The following is a 22,885-nucleotide window of genomic DNA, read 5'->3' on the forward strand; positions in this document are numbered from 1 at the left end:
ATTAGTACCTAAATGAAATCGTCTCATTTTCATCATTTGATAATAGATGCTATCGCCAGGTTCTAATAATTTATAAGACTCCAAATTTTGTACCTCTGCACAGAAAAGATTAATGCTTTGAAACCGGTAAAGCGAAATAAATTTTCTAATTGTCTAAGTGGCGACTAAATTTTATTCTGTATGACGTACAGTCGCTGAACAGCTAAGAATCAATTCGTAAACATTTCACTATATCGTGCAAGGTCGGTCGGAAGTTGGATTTTTTTTTTCAATAGTATGGTTGGTACCGGTGTTTTCAACAGTATCCGCAATACAGTCTCAATAAGTAAATAAACTTGACTTTCTACAGAACTTGTCACATAACGAGATCATGTCGACGAAAATTATAGTGTTCCCTGAATTATAAATAGCAGCTTTCCTGCCGTCATCCATTAACTACGGGTACTAAGGGCATATTATCCCTAAGGTTTCCTCTTGGTAGTAAGACATGTTCGCATAAATTTTTTTAGTTTATGTAGGTATGATATGCAAAACGTCACTTTTTGAAATTAATTGTGCTTATTCTACCCGTAACTAATTTTCATTCCCTTACCGGCTGTGATGCAAGTCTCTAGGGTCTTGGTGCTGTGACTTAAGGGAATGTGTATGAAACGAAGATAGTTACGTTTAAGACGCAATGTATTGTCCATCGCCGCTTGGTGTCCATAAGAAATCTATGACGGTGTGCTGTTTAGGCAGCTCTAAAACACGCACACATACGCACGAGTGTGCGTGTGCGCGGCGTGCGAGCACGTAGACAGGGCATTTACGTGCACTTGATTTCACAGTTAAAAATACTCTACGCAAATATGAAGAGAATGGGGATTCTAGATATAAAGCTACAGCACAACACGATCTTTCATTTTTCTAAGCTGGAAGATGGTTGACACAGCCAGTTATGAAAAAGTAGTCCACCTATTTCGAAACATACGCTACCTGTCAAAAAAAAAAACAATAAAATAAAAAAAAATTGCACCCAGATGACGTGGTCGGCCGTCAATGGAGGTACGTGCACGCACGCACCATCAGCAGGTTTGTCAACGATTAGACTTGTAATTCTCTGCGACTGGAAGAAAAACGACCAAAGGACGTTAGTACTGTTCATGCTTAGTGGTTTAGAAGTATTGCCAGGTGTTATAGTCTATGTGAGGGTGTAAACATCGCCAGATGTTGGGTGATCGCTGTGAAGATCACAGAGATGCCTTTTAACTGCAATCGACAGCATTTTCAGCACCCGACAGACTTTGAATGAAGCCTTACGACGTTCGGCCGGCTACTCGAACCGTCCAGCATCAAGATTTGTGGGGCATTCGGATGTAACAATGGCGCGATATTGGACTGCGTGGAAACCTGGAATGCGGGCATACTCGTCATTGTTGTCCCGGTCAGATCGATCACTGTGGTTCGAAAGCACAACAAAATTTTCCCATTCACTCTCGGGGATGCACAGTCTACTGAACATGATTCAACAACCGCATTAGCACAGGAAAAATACTAGAACGATGGACAACGTCAACAACGAAAACGCTTTTCAAACGGAGAGGAGACAGCAGCAACCTGGAGTCATACAGAGGCACAGCCCTCGAAAATACATCTTTCAAAAAATTCATTGAAATCTTAACCAGTAGGCATACTACCACTATAGTAAATCCCCAAACCAGAAGACCACTTTGGTATCATAAAGTGAAGAAACACCATACAAGCAGTGGACTAATTGATAGGGCTAGCTCAAGACTCGCTAAGACATCCAGAGGAAAATATTTTTTAGTGTTTATAGGCTATAGCCAAAGCCTACGGTATCGTTAACATAAAACACTCATTCGAAAACTGTGACTGTTAACTGGTGACACACAGCAAACAGCAAAACTACTATCAGACATCCAAATGTATAACCACGTCCAAAAATCTGCTGGCATCACCGTATTGAAGAAATTAACAGACACAAATAGAGTACTACCACGAGACCCGACCAGTCCGACATTGTTCAACATCATGACAGTGGACACCACAAAGATCACTATAGACAGCCCAGGAACACTCCCAATTTATGCAGATGTCATGGTAAGAGGTTCAGACGACAATGAAGAGCTACAAAATGTGCGAAACAGACTCACGTCATGGGCTCTGAAAGCTGACCAATTAATGAACAACAGCAAAATCAGACAGACGATTTTCGGAAGAGGTGGTAAACACTCACCAACACATACGCTGGACCTCCAAAATAATCCTTTATTACTTGTACCAAAATATGAATATGTCGGAGTTACTCTCTAAACAACTCTGAATTCATTCGACACTCATGTGAAAGAAAGAGCAACAACAACAATAAAAGCAACTGAAACATCGTACAGCCTTAAAGCTGCCAGTAACAACGGCAATGACACATTTTAAAACGGCCGAACCATCAACAACAACTTAAGAGGCCCTGTGCATATGGAACAAAATAAATGTCAATGACCTCATGACATAAGATAAAGTTATATCCCGCTATATGAGGCGAATCCTGGGCGTCGGGAAAACAGTACCTTCAAGACTGGCTTACATATTAGTGAATGAAAGAGTCTTCATAAATGACATTAGAATTGAGATGCTCTTGCCAAACACCAAGGCCTACGAAAGCACACGCCAAATACGCGCAGATAAACATAACACTTTCTGGAACGACTTCCACTCAATCAGCGTAATAATGCAAGAAGACTGGAAACAGGCAAAGTACGAATTCCGACATATAACAATAAGATACGCAACACATGGTTTCACCACGAGTTCTGCCAGAAGAAGAAATTCCACCAGCTGAATAAAGACCGCGTATGTGAACTGTGCAATGAGCACTGTGAAAGATATCACGTAAAAAAGTACGTAAAAACAACAATGTCAATAACAAGACCAGGAGTAGAATATTGTAAATCAGTTTTTTATTTATATTCGCGTTTTTATTTATTTCGTATTTGCACATTTTGCCTATTTTCATTAATAAATACAGAACACGACTAGTTACTGCAATTGTCAGCTGCTAAATTCTAATGTGTTGGCAATAATTAATTATTTCGCACATTATGAAACATTGATAATCATTACACTGCACAAAATTCATGTTATTCACTTCATTAGATACTTAGCTTTTATTTCCCTACTTATATGTTGAGTCCTATGCCATACACTGTTATACAATTTAACGACGCGGTGGGCTGTGACATCGTTGCTGCTGGGGACTGAAGATCACATTACGTCATTGTGAAGACTATATGGGTGGTCTGCGACGTTCTTTTTTTTTTTTTTTTTTTTTACATGATTCTGTACGGCGACTTGTGATTCACAAGCAATTATTTAGTTTCTCGGAGGAATGCACTGTGGCATTAGCGTCAGAGTGGACTGTAGAACTCGTTGCACTTGGCATTACAGCAAAGTAACTCCAGGGCCACTCCATCGTTATACATCCCACTACGCTCGCAAATGTAGCCGGTCGGTAGTCTGATGACGTCAGCGCCCCAGGGTTGTGCGCGCCACACCAGCCGCATCCACTGAACGGCTGGCCAACATGAAAATACTGACATTTCTTTCGGCGCCTCTGGATTCAGAACATGAGCGGGCTGCATATGCATTGCTTCGTGTTCTGCCTGCCTGTCCATAAACAAAACGCTCGTCACAGTTCCATTTGTCACTGTATCGTATTATAATCTTGCTGTGAACAGTGTTTTAAAATTGTTACATAGCATTCAATATGTAATGGCAACTAACCAGTTCCTGATGATGATATAGTTTCATGTTTGCTACGTGATGAAGGCTGCAGTATTTTCTAGATTTTACCATCTCCACTTCAGCAAAATAGGTGTGATCGATTTTGCGAATATCGAATGGCCCGTAATAGTAGTGATTAGACATTTTTATTTCTTCACTCGTCCTGCACGATTTCGTATGCTTTCGGATTAAGTTCTTTCTATGTAATTGGCTTTACTATTTAATCATGTACATGTATCTTCTGTTCTGGGCTTTGCTTTTACCCATCGTCTCACAGCGGTTTTTGAGTCGTTCTTCCTCTGTTAGATCAGCCATCTGCAGAATATTATTGAGTCCGCTGAAAATATTTTCAGATTTCTTACCGAAAGGAACAGAGGATGGTGGTAATTCAACTGAATCATGAAACAAACTATTAATAAATGCTTCGAAATGGCCTAATCGTTCAATCCATTAGTTACTTTTTTCTGCAGTATGCGCGGAATAGACGTCCCAGTTCACGCATAATCCATTCTGAGGTGTTTGAGGCTGGCCTATAAGACGATATCGCTGTGTGTCGGATTCCCTCCTGTTGCATAAAGTCTTCACATAGATTCGAACGGAAGTGGGGAGTTTTACCAGACGAAATACACTCTGGATGGTCGGTATTGACAAAATACTCTTCTCTTTTAATTTCTTAACTGCAATTTTACTGTTGGATTTCCTCAGTGGGTAAAAGTCGTACAGAGTTTGAAAAGACGTCGATGACAACCACGATAGACAATACGTTCCTTCTAGGTCGGAGTAGAGGCCCACACAGATCAAGAGCAAATGTATCTCCTGGTTTATGCCGTATAATACTGCGCACGACTTAAATATGACCAGTCATGCCGAGCCGTATTGTCTAAAATAACGGTCTCTTGTAACTTCAGAACGTACTTTCACATTCGAAAGTGAGTGTAGCTGAGGAGCTTGTATGGTTAGGGTTAGCAGGTGGTTTCTTATTCTATGACTGAAGCTGTAATGACGTTTTTTAATATTGCTATTTTGTTACAGCAATACACGCTTTTACACAGTTTTCAATGTGACAATGTTATGACAGTTGTCAAAAGATGCATCTCGACCTCTGAAAGTGAACTAATCCTAAACACTATAGCATTAAATTGTGACTCTCAGGAAGTTAAATAATCCTAAACACAACAATATTAAATTTTAACTATAAGTTTCTTTTACAAAATTATTCTTACGATTACATTATGATGTTGGCCAGTACTATGGTAAATCATCCGATTCCGATTCAAAGTTTGGTACTATTTTTAGGATGACAATCAAATCTACGGAGGATGATTAGTTTTGTGACAAGTCGAGCAAAAGGTTGCCCAAGGTCGCTCGAGTTTACAGTGGACGCAAGCTGGTGAACCAACTTTACGCCTCTGTACTCGGTATTTACCTTAGCTGGCATGCTTTATAAGTTAGTTTACATTGTGTCTAGGTATACATAGTCTCCCACTACGCAAAATCATATTAGTTCTCCAGTATAATACATCGTATCTTGTCACCGCCCTCAGCACGAGAATCGTCATAATATTTTTCTTTAATCATTTAAGAATTTCTCAGCATCCTGCTCCCGTAAGATATTATGTAGTACCTTTGTTATATAACATTCGCCTTCTACACTTTTCATAAGACGACTTTTCGTATCCTTCTGTCTGGAATGCGCAACATTAATGAATTCATGTCCCTCTGACAACACTGAAAATGCATGCAGTACCACATTTTGCTGTCCTAGTGTATACTAAATCACAAAATCATATTGCTGAACTGCTAAAGACCAACGAGTACTTTTCAAAACTCCATACAATTCCGGGTGCTTCTCTTTCCATGACTGTATATTTCCTTTACTACTGCATGATTTGTGAATGCCACGGTACATTGTTCAAGAACTCCGTTAACTTCAGTTAACAGACACAATTCTATGCCAAGAACATAATCACTGTAATCACTAACAAGATAGAAATTTTCGGATAAATCTGAATGATAAAGTATGATGTATTACACAGTTGTTTTTTTTTTATCTAATCAAACGATTCTTGATGTTCCGTATTCCACTTCAACATTGTTTCCTTCTTTCAAAGTTCAATAATGCGACTGAACATAACGCACAGGAAGGAAACGGTGATAGAAACTGTGGAAACCGAGGAAAGATTTCAATCATTTATGGAACTTTGGTACTGGAAAATATCTCACTGATTCCACTGCCATCGGATCTTGTTGAAATTCAGGTGAAGAAATTATGTGTCCAATTAATTTAATCCACGACTTGGCGAATTCTGACTTGTCCAAGTTGTCTGTGACCCCAGCTCCTCTACAGGCTTGTAGCATTGAGCAGAGAATTTCGAAGTGTCCCACGATGTAGTACTCGTAATAACATCATGTACGTAGGGGGTTTCATGTTTTAGTAAATCTTCTAAGAATACATCTACTGCTCCTATAAAGGTCATTGATGATGTTGGCAAACCGAAAGGCATTGTCTCAGATTCGTAACATCTTCCGTCATAGAGTAATGCTGCGTACTTCCTGTTATCTTCAGCTAAGCTGCCAGTAGTTACTTGTTTGGTTGGGGCTACTTAAGTATTTGACGCCTTTAGACGATTGAAAAACAGGTTCCAAGTTTTCAGCTTGATCACGTTGTGGTAAAATTATGTGGTTCAACGCCGTCCTTTTTGGATGCTATTCAGTTATCTTGTTTATCAAGATGCTCTTCATTTCTTTATAACTGCTTCTCTCTTGGTCAAGCTATTGGTTCTGAATTCTTAATTTTAATTTTAGAAACAAATCGCTTAAGTAGACGTATTTCTGAAAACAAATTGACATAACATCTTAATACTTACACTAGTACTTCCGGTTTAGCTTCAGGCAAGCTCATTAACGTTACAATCTTAATTTGAATAGTAAGCAGAGAATCTTCGCGATTATCATTACTTTGCAGCCAAGCATCTTCCTCAGAATTATTAAAGTTGCTTTTCTTCCTCGATCCCACAAAAGTATTAATGTTATATTAATACATGCAGTGCCGGTTTCTTGTTTATTTACGTATCCTGTAAACATAACCTTCATCTCTGAATTGTTAGTATTTATCCACAAATAATTATTTACATAATGAATATGACAAATCATATCTGTTAACCAAACAATTTCGACGACTCAACCGAATCGGAGCAGAAGAGGATCAAAGCATTTGAGACGTGGTGCTACAGAAGACTGGAAAAATAGGTACACTGATAAGGTAAGGAAAAAGAAGGTTCTCTGTAGAATCAGGGAAGAAAGGAATATATGGAGACCACTGACAAGAAAACGGGAAGGATTGTAGGACATCTATTACGACATCACGGAATGACTTCCATGGTAATAAAAGGGAGTTGTAGAGGATAAAAAGTGTAGAGAAAGACAGAGTTGAATACAACCAGCAAATAATTGAGGACATAGGTAGCAAGTGCTGCTCTGTGATGAAGAGGTTGGCGCAGGACGCAGGAGCGGATAATTTGGCGTTCAATAGCAAACCACTCAGAAGCTCATGACTCAAAAAAAAATTCTGGATTAGACTAGCTCACTAAATCCACTAACGCATCCATAAAAATTCCGCATACCTCCACTTCCACAAAGAATATTAAAATTTCTGTGACATTCTCTCGTTTTCTTCTGTACATGTGTTCTTTAATACCAGTGATGTATTATCATTTAATACCGTTAATTGTGACATCTGATAAAGTTCCCACATGTTAGTTTCAGATGAGCTGTTTCCCAAATTTCGTTTAGTTTATCAGACCACCATCTCGCGGGTTACATTCACGACTTCTGGAACGTTGCGACGATCGATTCTGCACTTTGTCTTCGGCATAGAGTGCTCTGTTTCCTAGGTGTTTGGGATTAAATCTATTCTGTGCATCATATGCGTTCCTTCTTTAAATTCCATAGTCTCTTCTATCGGATCTGCGTGGTCATCGGTAGTTTTGAAATTCTCGTATTGGTGGGACAGTATTTGTTTCTTTCCTGTGGTCATCGTTCCGTGTTCAGTACTTTTACTCGGTCAGTCTGTGTGATGTCTCGAAAATGCATGTTCTGTTTGATGAAAGCCACAGCATAAATACCTCCTTTACGTTCATAATCCTGAAATTTCTTACACGCATTCCATTGCCCGCAATAATTTGAGGCTCTCCAACAATAATGCTGTCTACTTCGCGTAATGATGCATAAATCTCATCCCAATAGAAACTCATTACTTATTAGTTCTTCCATGCACCGGATTCTTCTCCTTTCTTCCATATTTCACTGACTTCGTTATCCAGTTTACTGCACTGCTACCATTTAATTTTGATTTTAATAATATAATCATTTTCAACCAGAAATTTTATCATGAACTTTGCTAACGTTGTTGGTTGGTTGCATTCCCTGTTAATCTGTGTCTTAAATTTAAGACTTTCAGTATAGAGTTCCTCAGTTTTGGTCTTCCACTCATTGTGGAGATTACCATGCCTTTCATGAGATGAACTAGTAAGCTCCGCCTGCAGAATACCTGTTTCATCCGATACCTTATTGTATGCTCCTGAAGCGTTTCCTTCTTATTTAATAATTCCTTATAGACAAAAAACAGTTTATTCCTAGATTTATTTAGTTTAACATCACGAATAGAAGGATGCCATACTTGCACATTCTCTCCGTTATAAATACTTTGAAGGGACAGCTTCCTCTATACAAGGTGAGTATCTCACCAATAGTGAGATGAACTCCTGATTTATACGTTAGCGGACACCTATCATTCACTTTGTTGAAAACTTCAGGGGTTGCTGTGAACTTGCATACTTTCTTCGATCGCTGGTGGGTAGTTTTGTCACCAAACCTGATGAATGTAATACGTTCCTTGAAACGTTCTCTTGCCACAATACTCTTGTAAATAGACCGAACTACTAGTTTTGACGGAAAACATATACACTAAAAGAATTGTTCTTATTTGCCCCGTAAGTATCAATATTTTTGAAAGGCATACAATCCCTTATCATTAGAAGTAAGATTGAGCCTAACTTTCTGCTCATTTGGATGTTTTACTATGAAATCCATTATGTCACTTGTAAAAGTAATAAAAATGCTTCTCCACGGGAGGCTCAAGTTACTGCTGACTGTTCCCTTACAATATTTGCAAGAGACTGTAACGATTCATGTTGAATGTTACTTAACATTCTTCCGCCTGGTCCATTGATGAATGAATGCGAAATTTTCATGCTTCACAAAATTTATTCACATTAATTTACATCCGAACTGCACACTCGTCATGTATACAAAACATGGACAGACTTCATTGATCTCTTTGACTTCCAAAAGTAACTTCAAAACTGACTCCTCGCAGCATTGCTGCATCGCTTTCTATAGAATTTTAACAATAACTTCCAAAATAAGGCATTATTAATGTTATACAATTTTGATGTTACAATTAAAATTTACGAATCGTAACGAAACTGATGTACAGCCGAATAAGGTATAAAATACAATATTCAATGACAATCCTTTATAGTAATATCTTTAGTATTCTATAAGAAAATCATTCTGAACTTTAATTACAGTAACATCTCTCGTATTATTTTAGTTACGTTTGGATTTGATTACTAATGTTCAGTGGTAGTACAGAGCTCGTGCTTCATCCGCTTACATATATAAAATTCACAAATAAGGCCTCAAATTCTGGAAACTGGAAAAACTGTGACATGTAAACAGTTAGAGAGTTAAATGTAATTACAAAGAATATTAATTACAGAGGAGGACACAAAAATTAATAACAAATGAAAATACATCGCTTGGTAATAACTTTTAAGCTGTTTCTCAAGATAGTGAGGTCTTCTGTTACTGGAGTTTGATTAGCGTTTTGTTGATTAGAAGTATTGATTTTCCATGCTAACATCTCAGCAGTCTCCAGTTATTTATTGCTAAGGACTTATTATTTCAATTTTTGATTAGTTACTTTATTTAGTATATGTACATAATTTTATCATGACAACAATCCACCGATAATTACGACAACACACGTTCTTCCAGAATATTCCACACACCTTCTCAATGAATATCAAGTTTTTTTTATCAAATAGGACAGAATCATGTATATAAAGACACACACACAAGACCTTAGAAAGCACTGAATTGTCCGATAACTATCCGGATGCATATAAAAAAAAGGTGTTATGAGACATTTCGTATGAATTTTGGAGAAGGCTGTATCGTTATAAGGCTTCCAGATATTTTGGGCCATGCGATTATATATTTTTTCTTGACTTTGCCACAATCATATCCCAATAATCACTACCTGAAACTAAGTAACTTCATCGCCTCTAATGCCCACATCACTTTCATTATCTGGATGAAACACCACAACACCATCTTCCGCTTCATTTTCAGTCCCTGAGATAAAATCTTATCTAAAATTTTATTCACAGTCCTTTCTAAACGTGAGTCACATATTCATTTAGACATTTCTGAGTCTCGATGTTAACAGTAGGGAACTCAACTCACTGGAAGTATACAAGATAAATAACAGCTGAATGTCATCGACATTCACTTCCTCTGAGAATAAACTGGTTTTTGACAACTTCAGTAATGCCATCCGACGTGAAGCGTAGAATTGCTTTGTTGTGGGGGTGGAAAATAAAATATCTTACATAGAAAAATTTTATGTGGCCTGCAAACCTAAGGGGTTGGTGGGGTCTTAGAAGACATATTAAAAGATAATTTTATTCTTTCAAAGGAGGCATTTTCTATAAAATTTATTGACACTAAAGCTTCATACAATACTCAGTAAAAAGTAAATCAGAGGGAAAAAAATGTATGACATTTACATGGGCTATTTTTTTTAATCGTGTCAGAAGTATCGTACATAAAATCAGAATGATTAACACATACATATCAAGTATATAACAAATACAAATAGAGTATAAAAATATACGGGGTCAAGTAGTTTTTTTATTTTTTTATTTTATGAAGTCTTGAACCAGAACCTGGCCACGTCCAGCGCTTCCGGGGTGGGATTCATCAAATTCTTTATGGTGCAGGTGTTTGGGCACAGCACACACTGCGTGAGGGGGATGGTGGTTTGAGTGTGTCCACAGTCACACAGCTCCGGTTCATTTGAGAGGCCCCATTTGCGCATATTCTCTTTGGATCATGTGACACCAGAGCGAAACCTATTGAGAGATTTCCATGTCGTCGATCCTTCCATATGGCTGGGAGGGAGTTCTTCGTTGGGGACTAACTATTCCCCGAGGTGCGCGTTTTCTTCTCGCCACATTGCCAGCCTCCTGCGGTGTCCCGACGATGTTTTCTGCTGTGTGCAGGAAGCTTTTTCTAGATTTTAGTCGACGGCGGGCTGGCTGGTGTTTGTACAGCGGGTGGGCGGGTGAGGTCAACGCCTTTGTCTTTTCCTTCCTGGCCGCTACTTTCCTTCTAATATCTGGTGGGGCCACGCCTGCCAGGCAGTACAATTTATCAGTCGGGGTTGGTCTCAGATAGCCTGTGATGATGCGGCAGGATTCTTTAAGCGGTATATCCACTTGCTTGGCGTGGCTAGGATTCTACCATACTGGGCACGCGTACCCCGCTGTTGAATAGCACAAAGCAAGAGCTGTGGTTCTCACTATTCCAGGCTGCGCCCCGCTTGTAGTGCCCGTTAGTTTGCGCACACAATGTTGTTTTTCGCGGCTACTTTGTGTTTAGTGTTCATGTAGTGCTTTTTATAGGTGAGTGCGGTATCCAAGGTGACGCTTAAGATTTTGGTGTTTCGCACTGTTCCAGGGGCACTGCTTCCCAGTTGAGTTGTAGCCTTCTTGCAGATTGTCTGTTCTTTAGGTGGAAGGCGCAGGTTTGGGTTTTCCCTGGGCTGAGGCTAATAAATATAAACAGGTGTGGGTTCCATAAAATCCCCAACCCCACCTTATACGTCCTAGGGTTTAAACGTTTACACAGTGTTGCATGAAATAACACGGTTACTATTCCTCATGGTGGTTTATATGTAGACAATCATAAACATTTCTGAACAGCATTTGATGCTAAATTTCAGATTTAAAAACTTGTTGTGCCTTGCTGAGCGGCTTTCAACACGTTTTTTCGTAAACTGCTCATAAGAATGTTAAAAAGTATCTTAAATATGAAGAAGCTTACGAGGAACGGTAATGGAACTGGTTCAGATATGGTTTCCCGTTTCTAGCCTCTTCGAATTAAATTCTAATAATTCGTTGAAAAATCACAAACTAGTGAGCAGATATCCCTGGATAATGTCGTATTACCTACGTAAATATAGATATCAGTTTGGTTCATATAGATAGTATAAGGAGAAAATTTGATAATACTAGTGTGAGATGAAATCAGTGATACTGGTGTGGTATATAATGTCAGGAATATTCTATGTAGAGTGAAAAGTAAAATGAGTAAGTGCTGTGGCTAAGTGATTTATAACTGATTCCTCATAATTTTTTCCACTATTGCACTCGATTTAATTACTTCAAAATTTTTGTGGTGTTAATGCTATTCATGTGTTTGTATTTGTCTTCTTCCTTGTTTGTGACACTGATTTTTCTGTGGTATAACGGACAACACTCTCCAAAATATTTTTTATAAGAGTGTTAGTTGGAAAACAGTTACGCTTGATAGCTAATTTCGATCACATTAAATGACTACGTTCAAATATGATTAGGAGTTGTGAAAAGTGAAATTGAAAAAGAACGTAGTTATAAGCTGTAAAATAGAATGAAAATTTGAAAGGCACTACAATGCACTTATGACCACATTCACAGTATCTAGCATTTGAGCAAAATGCATGAATTCAAGAAGAACTCCTAGTTAAGAAATACCATCAGTTATACATCGTTCTAACAGAAAAGCATTCCCAAACACTTCTATTGCTACTAATTTAGTCAGAACCGTGAATGTCATTGGGAGAGGGGGGCAAGATATTGAGAGTGCGGTAGAAAGAGAGGGGATAGGGGGAGAAAGAGAGAGGGTAGAGAAGTAGAGAGAGGGCTGTGGGGAGAGGGTTATGTAAATAGCTTTGTGTGACAGAGAATGAAAAGTAAAACGTCACCGGTTTAATTTTTCTGAAAAAATAAAATGGTGAACAAAAATATTGTTGCCAGCTGACTCAATAATCTAGTTGCACTCGCTCAGGAAATATCTTGGTAGTAATTAATTTATACTATGAGTGGCGTTGAATAAGTAGTGCAATACAACTTTCTCAGAAAGCAAGTTAATTTTCTTCAGGATTCCAATACATCATATTATTCTCCACTCTTGGTTACAAAACCCTGCTTTTCAGCGTAATCTCCGTTTAATGTGGCAACTTAATGACATCTTACTGCTGGAGGGAGGGCCGAGGGGGGGGGGGGGGGTAGCTTTATCTTCTCATGGTACGACTGAACTGGTTAACGTTTGAGCCAACGTATTGCTGCATCAGTTATGTACTTCCCGTGAAGTGCTTCCTTCATTGGACCAAACGGATGGAAGTAGTGTGGTACGAGATCCTCGTTGTAGGGTAGTTGAGGAAGAACAATCCAATGAAGTTTTGTGCGTTGCTCTGAGGTGCACAGACTTGAGCAAGACCTTGTTCATTGTTCTTTATCGTCTTCCTGTAGGCGGCAAGGAACCCAACGGGCACATACCATTGAATACCCCAACTGGTGGACGAGTGTGTCAGCACTACCAAAGAAGACGTTCAGTTCAGCAGCGAGGTGCTTCATTGCGATCCGTCGATCACCACGAATGTGGGTATCCGGACGTTCCATCATTGGAATCACAACTGTGTGAGGGCAGCCGGCACGCGAGAGATCGGACAGCTTCTCTCGACCTTCTTGCTGTGATGACAGATGCCTCGCCCAACGCCTCTCCATGCCTTTTTTCACCTCCAGGTCTCCGCAGACAAGAATATCTGTGATATTCTGCAAGTGGCCGATGTGGCGTCAACTAAAAAGGACTTGCAATTCGGCGGCCTAACTCCCTCGAATGGGGCCTCCCAGCCAACAGTGCCATTAGATCATTTCATTTTTCATTTTTCTGGTTTTCCACCAAAGGAAACTCGGCTCTTTGCTGGGAATGCACCTCAGTTACAGATGTCATTTTGAAGGCTATATATAACGCCGCCGCCCGATGTAAATTCAAGAAACTATAGGGGTTGAAGCAGGAATATCCACCACGTTCCACAACACATTCTGCAGTTTTACAATCGAAGCTGACTGACGAAAGAACGTTTTTCATTGCCTATTGAAAACGCCTCGTACAATGAACACAACACCAACAAAACCAGAAGGCAAAATTCAATACTAACCTCCATTAATATCCATTGATTTTCCGCCAGTAATTTTGAAAGCAATATTGATGTAGTAGTGGCATGTTATCTTAAGCTTACATCCATTTCATCGTAGTAAATTCACAAATCATACTCGCCATGACGTCGTTGGTTGTCGTTACGCCACGATAGTTGTAAGCCAACAATACATAAAACCGCAAAACGAATAGCCACTTGGCCAGATCTTGTATTTACACTTAATGCAATATGACACGAAATTTTACAACTTTATTTCAAAATATAAAAAAAGATTGTAATTTTATTTTAGAAATAAAGGGGGGGGGGCGGGTGATGGTTCATAGGCACAGAATAAAGATGACATATTAAATTACTGGATGGGGGTAATACAAATGAACACATTGGCTGTAGACAGTGGTACGTGACAGTCGATTAGAAACGGAGTTATTGCATGTAAAATAAGGTACGTAATATGCTTTATTAATTTTGGTTGATTCTTCATCGATAAATGGCACTTCTGTCTCGAATTTCAGATTCTCGCAAATGGTCACTCTTTCAGGACGTGAGCGTGTAAACATTGGTAAGTTGTAAAAACAGGGCTGCCAGAAGTAGTAACATGTGCAGTGTTCGTGCCAACTGGTGCTTTTCAGAGAATATTTGTAGAAATCCAAGTATGACCTGCATAACTATGACACAGATAGAGATCCTGAATGTGTTCCTCAACGCAAATGCCCTTCAAAATTTAGCCATGTAAATAGGAATAATTATTTAAGGAAGTGAATAATGTTATGTTTTGTCTCTTTCCATAGTTCACTCGAATTTATGTGAGAGTTTGATGGCAAAAATGTTAAGGATCATCGTTAACATTGTTTACACCCTTTAGTAAGCAGACAATAACATTAATTTAGCACTTTCATGCATCATAGATTAATTTTTGATTTTGTAATGCTTCATTGTTGACCAAATTTATAATAGAAATCAGAGTATTATCAACTGAAACGATTCAGACCCCTTAAATTTACGCTTTTACAGAAATATTTCGTTAATGCGTCCACAAAATAAAAAGTGTTGAGTCAATTCTATGACGCATTAAGTGCAACCAGTTTGAATGTAAACAATGTTACATACCAATTCACGAATTTTTAATGACAAAATTTTGAGAAGAATTTACAATTATTTAAATATTGCCGATACTCTAGAAATATCTGAAAATAGTTACTTATCTAAAAAAATAATCGCAGTGTACGTATTTTTAATATTCTTTTAAAGAGATTTTATCGAAGCTTTACTGCGGAAATTTCTCGAAACAATAAACTTGTCCATTACCACAGTTTACAGCTGAGGTCTCCAGTTAAGAATGGTAGACCAATGTCGTAAAGGAGGAACGACAATTAGTGTCGTATAATATGAGTTAATAGTAATTAATATAAGGTGAATTCTGAAGCGTAGGTGTCGCAGTAATTCTCTGTTCATGAGTAGTTGTTAGTGAGCCGTCCCGTTGTAGAGCGCCGGCGTGCAGAGGACGGTACCCACCAGTCGGATAGTACAGGTGGACGTGAGCAACTACAGGGATGTCAGCAAGGCGGAGCAGCGAACCTAAGGTTAGCAGCTCATCGTAGTAGTTCCAATAGGCACCGTGGTGAACTTGTTCTGTTAGTTCGACTGTTTATCACGTCCCATCATTCTTGAAACGTAAATTTCCGATTCCACTAAAACGTTAGGAGTGCACCTTTCTACTTTAAAGATAAGGTATCTGTTATTGAATATAACTTATGATAGTCCTTTGCAAAGAGTGCGCTTAAAGCTGTTTTATGAACAAAGTAAGAGGGTTTCTAAAGCGTGTATAGAAATTTCTGCCCTTTATGCCTGTAAATTAACTGATCGAAAATATTCGGGAAGCAGACTCGCCGGTATTGAAGGAGGCGGGAAATGTTGTATTGTCAGTAAAGAAGCAGTAACAGCGGAGCAGGAGCGCTTAGTGACTTCAAACATAGATTAGTCACTGAATGCAACCTTAGTAAAAAGTCCGTCAGGGACATTCCAACCATAATCAGGCTGCCTAGGTCGACTGTTGTTGAGGTGCCCGTGAAGCGGAAACGCAAAAGAGCAACTACACCTAAGGCAAGGACAGGCAGACCCCATGTTCTGACGAACAGGGACAGTCGAGAATTGTGGAGCCGATTGTAATATATTGCATGAAATCAGGGCAAGCAATCACTTGTGAGTTCAGCGAGCTGCCAGCACTCCTGCTATCATAATGCCTACGTATAGGGTGTTAAAAAGTACGGGGGTCCGATGTCTCAGCAGCTTCTCGTGAGTCACACATTTCCGTAGTCCAGCGTCGCCACTGTGCAGTTTAAATACGATGGAACACCTGCAACCGTCCTTAGGATGTTATTTATTATGTGGCTACCAGTTCCGGTGCTTTGGTGCACCATCTTCAAGCCTTAACTGATGCTGAGGGTTTAAGTACAATCATACACACATCAAAAAAAGGTTTTGCATCACTCCGGTTCCCAGGACTCAGCCCAAAGATGTAAACACCATACATGAGCAGCGCCTATTAGACGTAGGAGGTCCGACAGCCGATCAGACCAGTCATTCCACCACGAAGGAGGTACACGGCTAGGGTTGTCTGGAGTTCAACCATGCGTAGACAGTCAATACCGGGGTTCGATCGCGTCCGCGTTGTTACTTTGTGCCAGGAAGGACTCTCAAGAAGGGAAGTGACCACGTGACTCGGAGTGAAAAAAGCGATGTTGTTCGGACGTGAAGGAGATACAGAGAGACAACTGTCGATGACATGCCTCGTTCAGGCCGCCCAAGGGTTACTACTGCAGTGGATGACCACTACCTACGGATTTTGGCTCGAAGGAACCCTGACACCAACGCCACCATGTTAAATCATGCTTGTCGTGTAGCCACAGGAGATCGTGTTATGACTCTAACTGTGCGCAATAGGCAGCATCATGCGCAACTTCACTCCCGACGTCCATGGCGAGGTCCATCTTTGCAACCACGATACCACGCAGCGCAGTACAGATGGGAATAACAACATGCCAAATGGATGGCTGAGGATTGGCACCCCGTTCTCTTCACCGATGAGTGTCGCATATGCCTTCAACCAGACAATCGTCGGAGACGTGTTTGGTGGCACCCAGGTCAGGCTGAACGCCTTAGACACACTGTCCAGCGAGTGAAGAAAGACGGAGGTTCCCTTCTGTTTTGGGGTGGCATTATATGGGGCCGACGTACGCCGCTTGTGTTCTTGGAAGGCGTCGTAACGGCTGTAAGATACGTGAATGCCATCCTCTGACCAATGTTGTTGTTGTTGTTGTGGTCTTCAGTCCTGAAACTGGTTTGATGCAGCTCTCCATGCTACTCTATCCTGTGCAAGCTTCTTCATCTCCCAGTACCTACTGCAACCTACATCCTTCTGAATCTGCTTAGTGTATTCATCTCTTGGTCTCCCCCTATGATTTTTACCCTCCACGCTGCCCTCCAATACTAAATTGGTGATCCCTTGATGCCTCAGAACATGTCCTACCAACCGATCCCTTCTTCTGGTCAAGTTGTGGCACAAACTTCTCTTCTCCCCAATCCTATTCAATACTTCCTCATTAGTTATGTGATCTACCCATCTAATCTTCAGCATTCTTCTGTAGCACCACATTTCAAAAGCTTCTATTTTCTTCTTGTCCAAACTATTTACCGTCCATGTTTCACTTCCATACATGGCTACACTCCATACAAATACTTTCAGAAATAACTACCTGACACTTAAATCTATACTCGATGTTAACAAATTTCTTTTCTTCAGAAACGCTTTCCTTCCCATTGCCAGTCTACATTTTATATCCTCTCTACTTCGTCCATCATCAGTTATTTGGCTCCCCAAATAGCAAAACTCCTTTACTACTTTAAGTGTCTCATTTCCTAATCTAATACCCTCAGCATCACCCGACTTAACTCGACTACATTCCATTATCCTCGTTTTGCTTTTGTTGATGTTCATCTTATATCCTCCCTTCAAGACACCATCCATTCCGTTCAACTGCTCTTCCAAGTCCTTTGCTGTCTCTAACAGAATTACAATGTCATCGGCGAACCTCAAAGTTTTTATTTCTTCTCCATGGATTTTAATATCTACTCCAAATTTTTCTTTTGTTTCCTTTACTGCTTGCTCAATATAGAGATTGAATAACATCGGGGAGAGGCTACAACCCTGTCTTACTCCCTTCCCAACCACTGCTTCCCTTTCATGTCCCTCAACTCTTATAACTGCCATCTGGTTTCAGTACAAGTTGTAAATAGCCTTTCGCTCCCTGTATTTTACCCCTGCCACCTTTAGAATTTGAGAGAGAGTATTCCAGTCAACATTGTCAAAACCTTTCTCTAATGCTACAAATGCTAGAAACGTAATTTTGCCTTTCCTTAATCTTTCTTCTAAGATAAGTCGTAAGGTCAGTATTGCCTCACGTGTTCCAGTAATTCTACGGAATCCAAACTGATCTTCCCCGAGGTCGGCTTCTACTAGTTTTTCCATTCGTTTGTAAAGAATTCGTGTTAGTACTTTGCAGCTGTGGCTTATTAAACTGATTGTTGGGTAATTTTCACATCTGTCAACGCCTGCTTTCTTTGGGATTGGAATTATTATATTCTTCTTGAAGTCTGAGGGTATTTCGCCTGTTTCATACATCTTGCTCACCAGATGGTAGAGTTTTGTCAGGACTGGCTCTCCCAAGGCCGTCAGTAGTTCCAATGGAATGTTGTCTACTCCGGGGGCCTTGTTTCGACTCAGGTCCTTCAGTGCTCTGTCAAACTCTTCACGCAGTATCGTATCTCCCATTTCATCTTCATCTACATCCTCTTCCATTTCCATAATATTGTCCTCAAGTGCATCGCCCTTGTATAGACTCTCTATATACTCCTTCCACCTTTCCGCTTTCCCTTCTTTGCTTAGAACTGGGTTTCCATCTGAGCTCTTGATGTTCATACATGTGGTTCTCTTATCTCCAAAGGTCTCTTTAATTTTCCTGTAGGCAGTATCTATCTTACCCCTAGTGAGATAAGCCTCTACATCCTTACATTTGTCCTCTAGCCATCCCTGCTTAGCCATTTTGCACTTCCTGTCGATCTCATTTTTGAGACGTTTGTATTCCTTTTTGCCTGCTTCATTTACTGCAATTTTATATTTTCTCCTTTCATCAATTAAATTCAATATTTCTTCTGTTACCCAACGATTTCTACTAACCCTCTTCTTTTTACCTACTTGATCGTCTGCTGCCTTCACTACTTCATCCCTCAGAGCTACCCATTCTTCTTCTACTGTATTTCTTTCCCCCATTCCTTTCAGTTGTTCCCTTATGCTCTCCCTGAAACTCTGTACAACCTGTGGTTCTTTCAGTTTATCCAGGTCCCATCTCCTTAAATTCCCACCTTTTTGCAGTTTCTTCAGTTTTAATCTACAGGTCATAACCAATAGATTGTGGTCAGAGTCCACATCTGCCGCTGGAAATGTCTTACAATTTAAAACCTGGTTCGTAAATCTCTGTCTTACCATTATATAATCTATCTGATACCTTCTAGTATCTCCAGGGTTCTTCCATGTATACAGCCTTCTATCATGATTCTTAAACCAAGTGTTAGCTATGATTAAGTTGTGCTCTGTGCAAAATTCTATCAGGCGACTTCCTCTTTCATTTCTTAGCCCCAATCCATATTCACCTACTACGTTTCCTTCTCTCCCTTTTCCTACACTCGAATTCCAGTCACCCATGACTATTAAATTTTCGTCTCCCTTCACAATTTGAATAATTTCTTTTATTTCATCATACATTTCTTCAATTTCTTCGTCATCTGCAGAGCTAGTTGGCATATAAACTTGTACTACTGTAGTAGGTGTGGGCTTAGTATCTATCTTGGCCACAATAATGCGTTCACTATGCTGTTTGTAGTAGCTTACCCGCATTCCTATTTTCCTATTCATTATTAAACCTACTCCTGCATTACCCCTATTTGACTTTGTGTTTATAACCCTGTAGTCACCTGACCAAAAGTCTTGTTCCTCCTGCCACCGAACTTCACTAATTCCCACAATATCTAACTTTAACCTATCCATTTCCCTTTTTAAATTTTCTAACCTACCTGCCCGATTAAAGGATCTGACGTTCCACGCTCCGATCCGTAGAACGCCAGTTTTCTTTCTCCTGATAACGGCATCCTCTTGAGTAGTCCCCGCCCGGAGATCCGAATGGGGGACTATTTTACCTCCGGAATATTTTACCCAAGAGGACGCCATCATCATTTAATCATACAGTAAAGCTGCATGCCCTCGGGAATAATTACGGCCGTAGTTTCCCCTTGCTTTCAGCCGTTCGCAGTACCAGCACAGCAAGGCCGTTTTGGTTATTGTTACAAGGCCAGATGAGTCAATCATCCAGACTGTTGCCCTTGCAACTACTGAAAAGGCTGCTGCCCCTCTTCAGGAACCTTACGTTTGTCTGGCCTCTCAACAGATACCCCTCCGTTGTGGTTGTACCTACGGTACGGCTATCTGTATCGCTGAGGCACGCAAGCCTCCCCACCAACGGCAAGGTCCATGGTTCATGGGGGGGGGGGGGGGGGGGCGGGCTCTGACCAATAGTGCAACCATATCAGCTACATATTGGCAAGGCATTCGTCTTCATGGGCGACAATTCGCGCCACCATCGTGCACATCTTGCGAATGACTTCCTTCGGGATAACGACAGCGCTCGATTATAGTGGCCTGTATGTTCTCCAGACATGAACCCTACCCAACAAGCCTTGGATAGATAGAAAAGGACTGTTTATGGACGACGTGATTCACCAACCACTCTGAGGGATCCACGCCGAATCGCCGTTGAGGAGTGGGTCAGTCTGGTTGAATACTGCATTGGTGAACTTGTTGATAGTATGCCACGACGAAAACAGGCACACATCAGTGCAAGAAGACATGCTACTTGGTATTAGAGGTACCGGTGTGTACAACAATCTGGTCCACCACTTCTGAACGTCTCGCTGTTTGGTGGTACAACATGAAATGTATGGTTTTCATAAGCAATAAAAAAGGCGGAAAAGATATTTATGTTGAGCTCTATTCTAATTTTCTGTACAGTTTCCGATACTATCTGAACCGAGGTGATGCAAGACTTTTTGTTTACGTGCGTATAAACGATTCAGCTGTTGCCAACATCAATGGACTGGTTTTCGCAACCTTTAATAACGATGTTGTGTCTCCGATCATCTACTACCAGCCGGCCGCTGTGGCCGAGCGGTTCTAGGCGCTTCAGTCCGGAACCGCGCTGCTGCTACGGTCGCAGCTTCGAATCCTGCCTCTGGCATGGATGTGTGTGGTGTCCTTAGGTTAGTTAGGTTTAAGTAGTTCTAAGCCTAGGGGACTGATGACTTCAGATGTTAAGTCTCATAGTGCTTAGAGCCATTTGAACCATCCACTACCAACTGGGAAATGGCTGACAGCAGACAATTGATTAGGGGCGAGGAATCATGCTACACCCTGTGTCAATCTGATGGTAGCACCTGGATGTGGAGAATGCCTGGAGAACGTTATCCGCCATCATGGGTAGTGCCGACAATGGGGTACGAAGGCGACTGTGTTACTACAAGAGGGTGTTTTACGTGATTAGGGTGTGGCTCTATCATTACACTTAAGAATACACTAAGTGCGGAAGGATATGAACAGCAGATGAACAATTCGGAGACGATGTTGTATCAACATGGCAATGCACCCTAACATAAAGCAGCTTCTGTCAGCCATTGTTTGTGGACAATAACATTCCTAAAATGGACTGACCTGATTGTCAGCCTCAACCTAATGGATTACCTTTGGGCTGATTTAGAGCATCGACGCTGCACCAGACTCCGGGGAACAACATCCCTACGTTTTTGTAGATTCGGCTCCTTAGAAAGAATGGGCTGCTATACTTCCACAGAAATTCAGACACCCCATTCTAAGTGAGCCTGGCAGAGTTCATGCTGTCCAAAAGCCGAAGGGTGGACACGCAACATATTAACGCCCGCTCATAGGTGTATGAATACTTTCTATCAGTTTCTGCGTATTTCATTTCACAAAAGTAGTGAGAATTACTCACACTTTTGTATCTGCGCTCTTTCTCCGGTAATTCACGTCGTATATTGGTTTCAGTGTTATTTGTCATTCCACACTCGCCTAGGGGTAGCATCTTTCACTAGTTTTAAAAGGTTCTTCGTCCCGGGTTTGAATCACACCACTGCTTAAATTGTGAATGAAGATCATAATCAGTGGCAGCCGAAGACCTTCACCATTATAAGTCACCCTCGATCTACCAATGGCCTCCTCCAAGAGGGTGGAGGGTCGGACAGAAGTTACGCAAGAATCAGCAATGATTGGCGGCATAAGGATGTAGAGGGAAATGAAAATCAATGCATTAAAGACACATAATGTGTTTCCACAGAAAATGTGGTCTCTAACTGAAAAGTGCCTTTATGATCCCGACTTTTGCAAAAGATTCCGGACTAGCCTCGGACCTTTGCGGGATGACTGCCAAGGGGGAGGTGATCATAGGAAATACACTGAATAACCTAGAAAAGGATAATGTTCTATGTGTCGGGACTTGGAATGTTATAAATGAGAACCTACGTGGGAAACTACAAAATCAGAAAGGGAATTGCAACAGCTCAATCTGGATATAGTGGAGTCAGTGAAGTGAAATGAAGAGAAGACAAGGAACCCTGGTCAGACAAGTATAGGGTAATATTAACAGAGAAAATCGCATAACGGGA

This window comes from Schistocerca piceifrons, chromosome 2 (genome assembly GCF_021461385.2).
Source record: "Schistocerca piceifrons isolate TAMUIC-IGC-003096 chromosome 2, iqSchPice1.1, whole genome shotgun sequence".
Lineage (NCBI taxonomy): Eukaryota > Metazoa > Arthropoda > Insecta > Orthoptera > Acrididae > Schistocerca > Schistocerca piceifrons.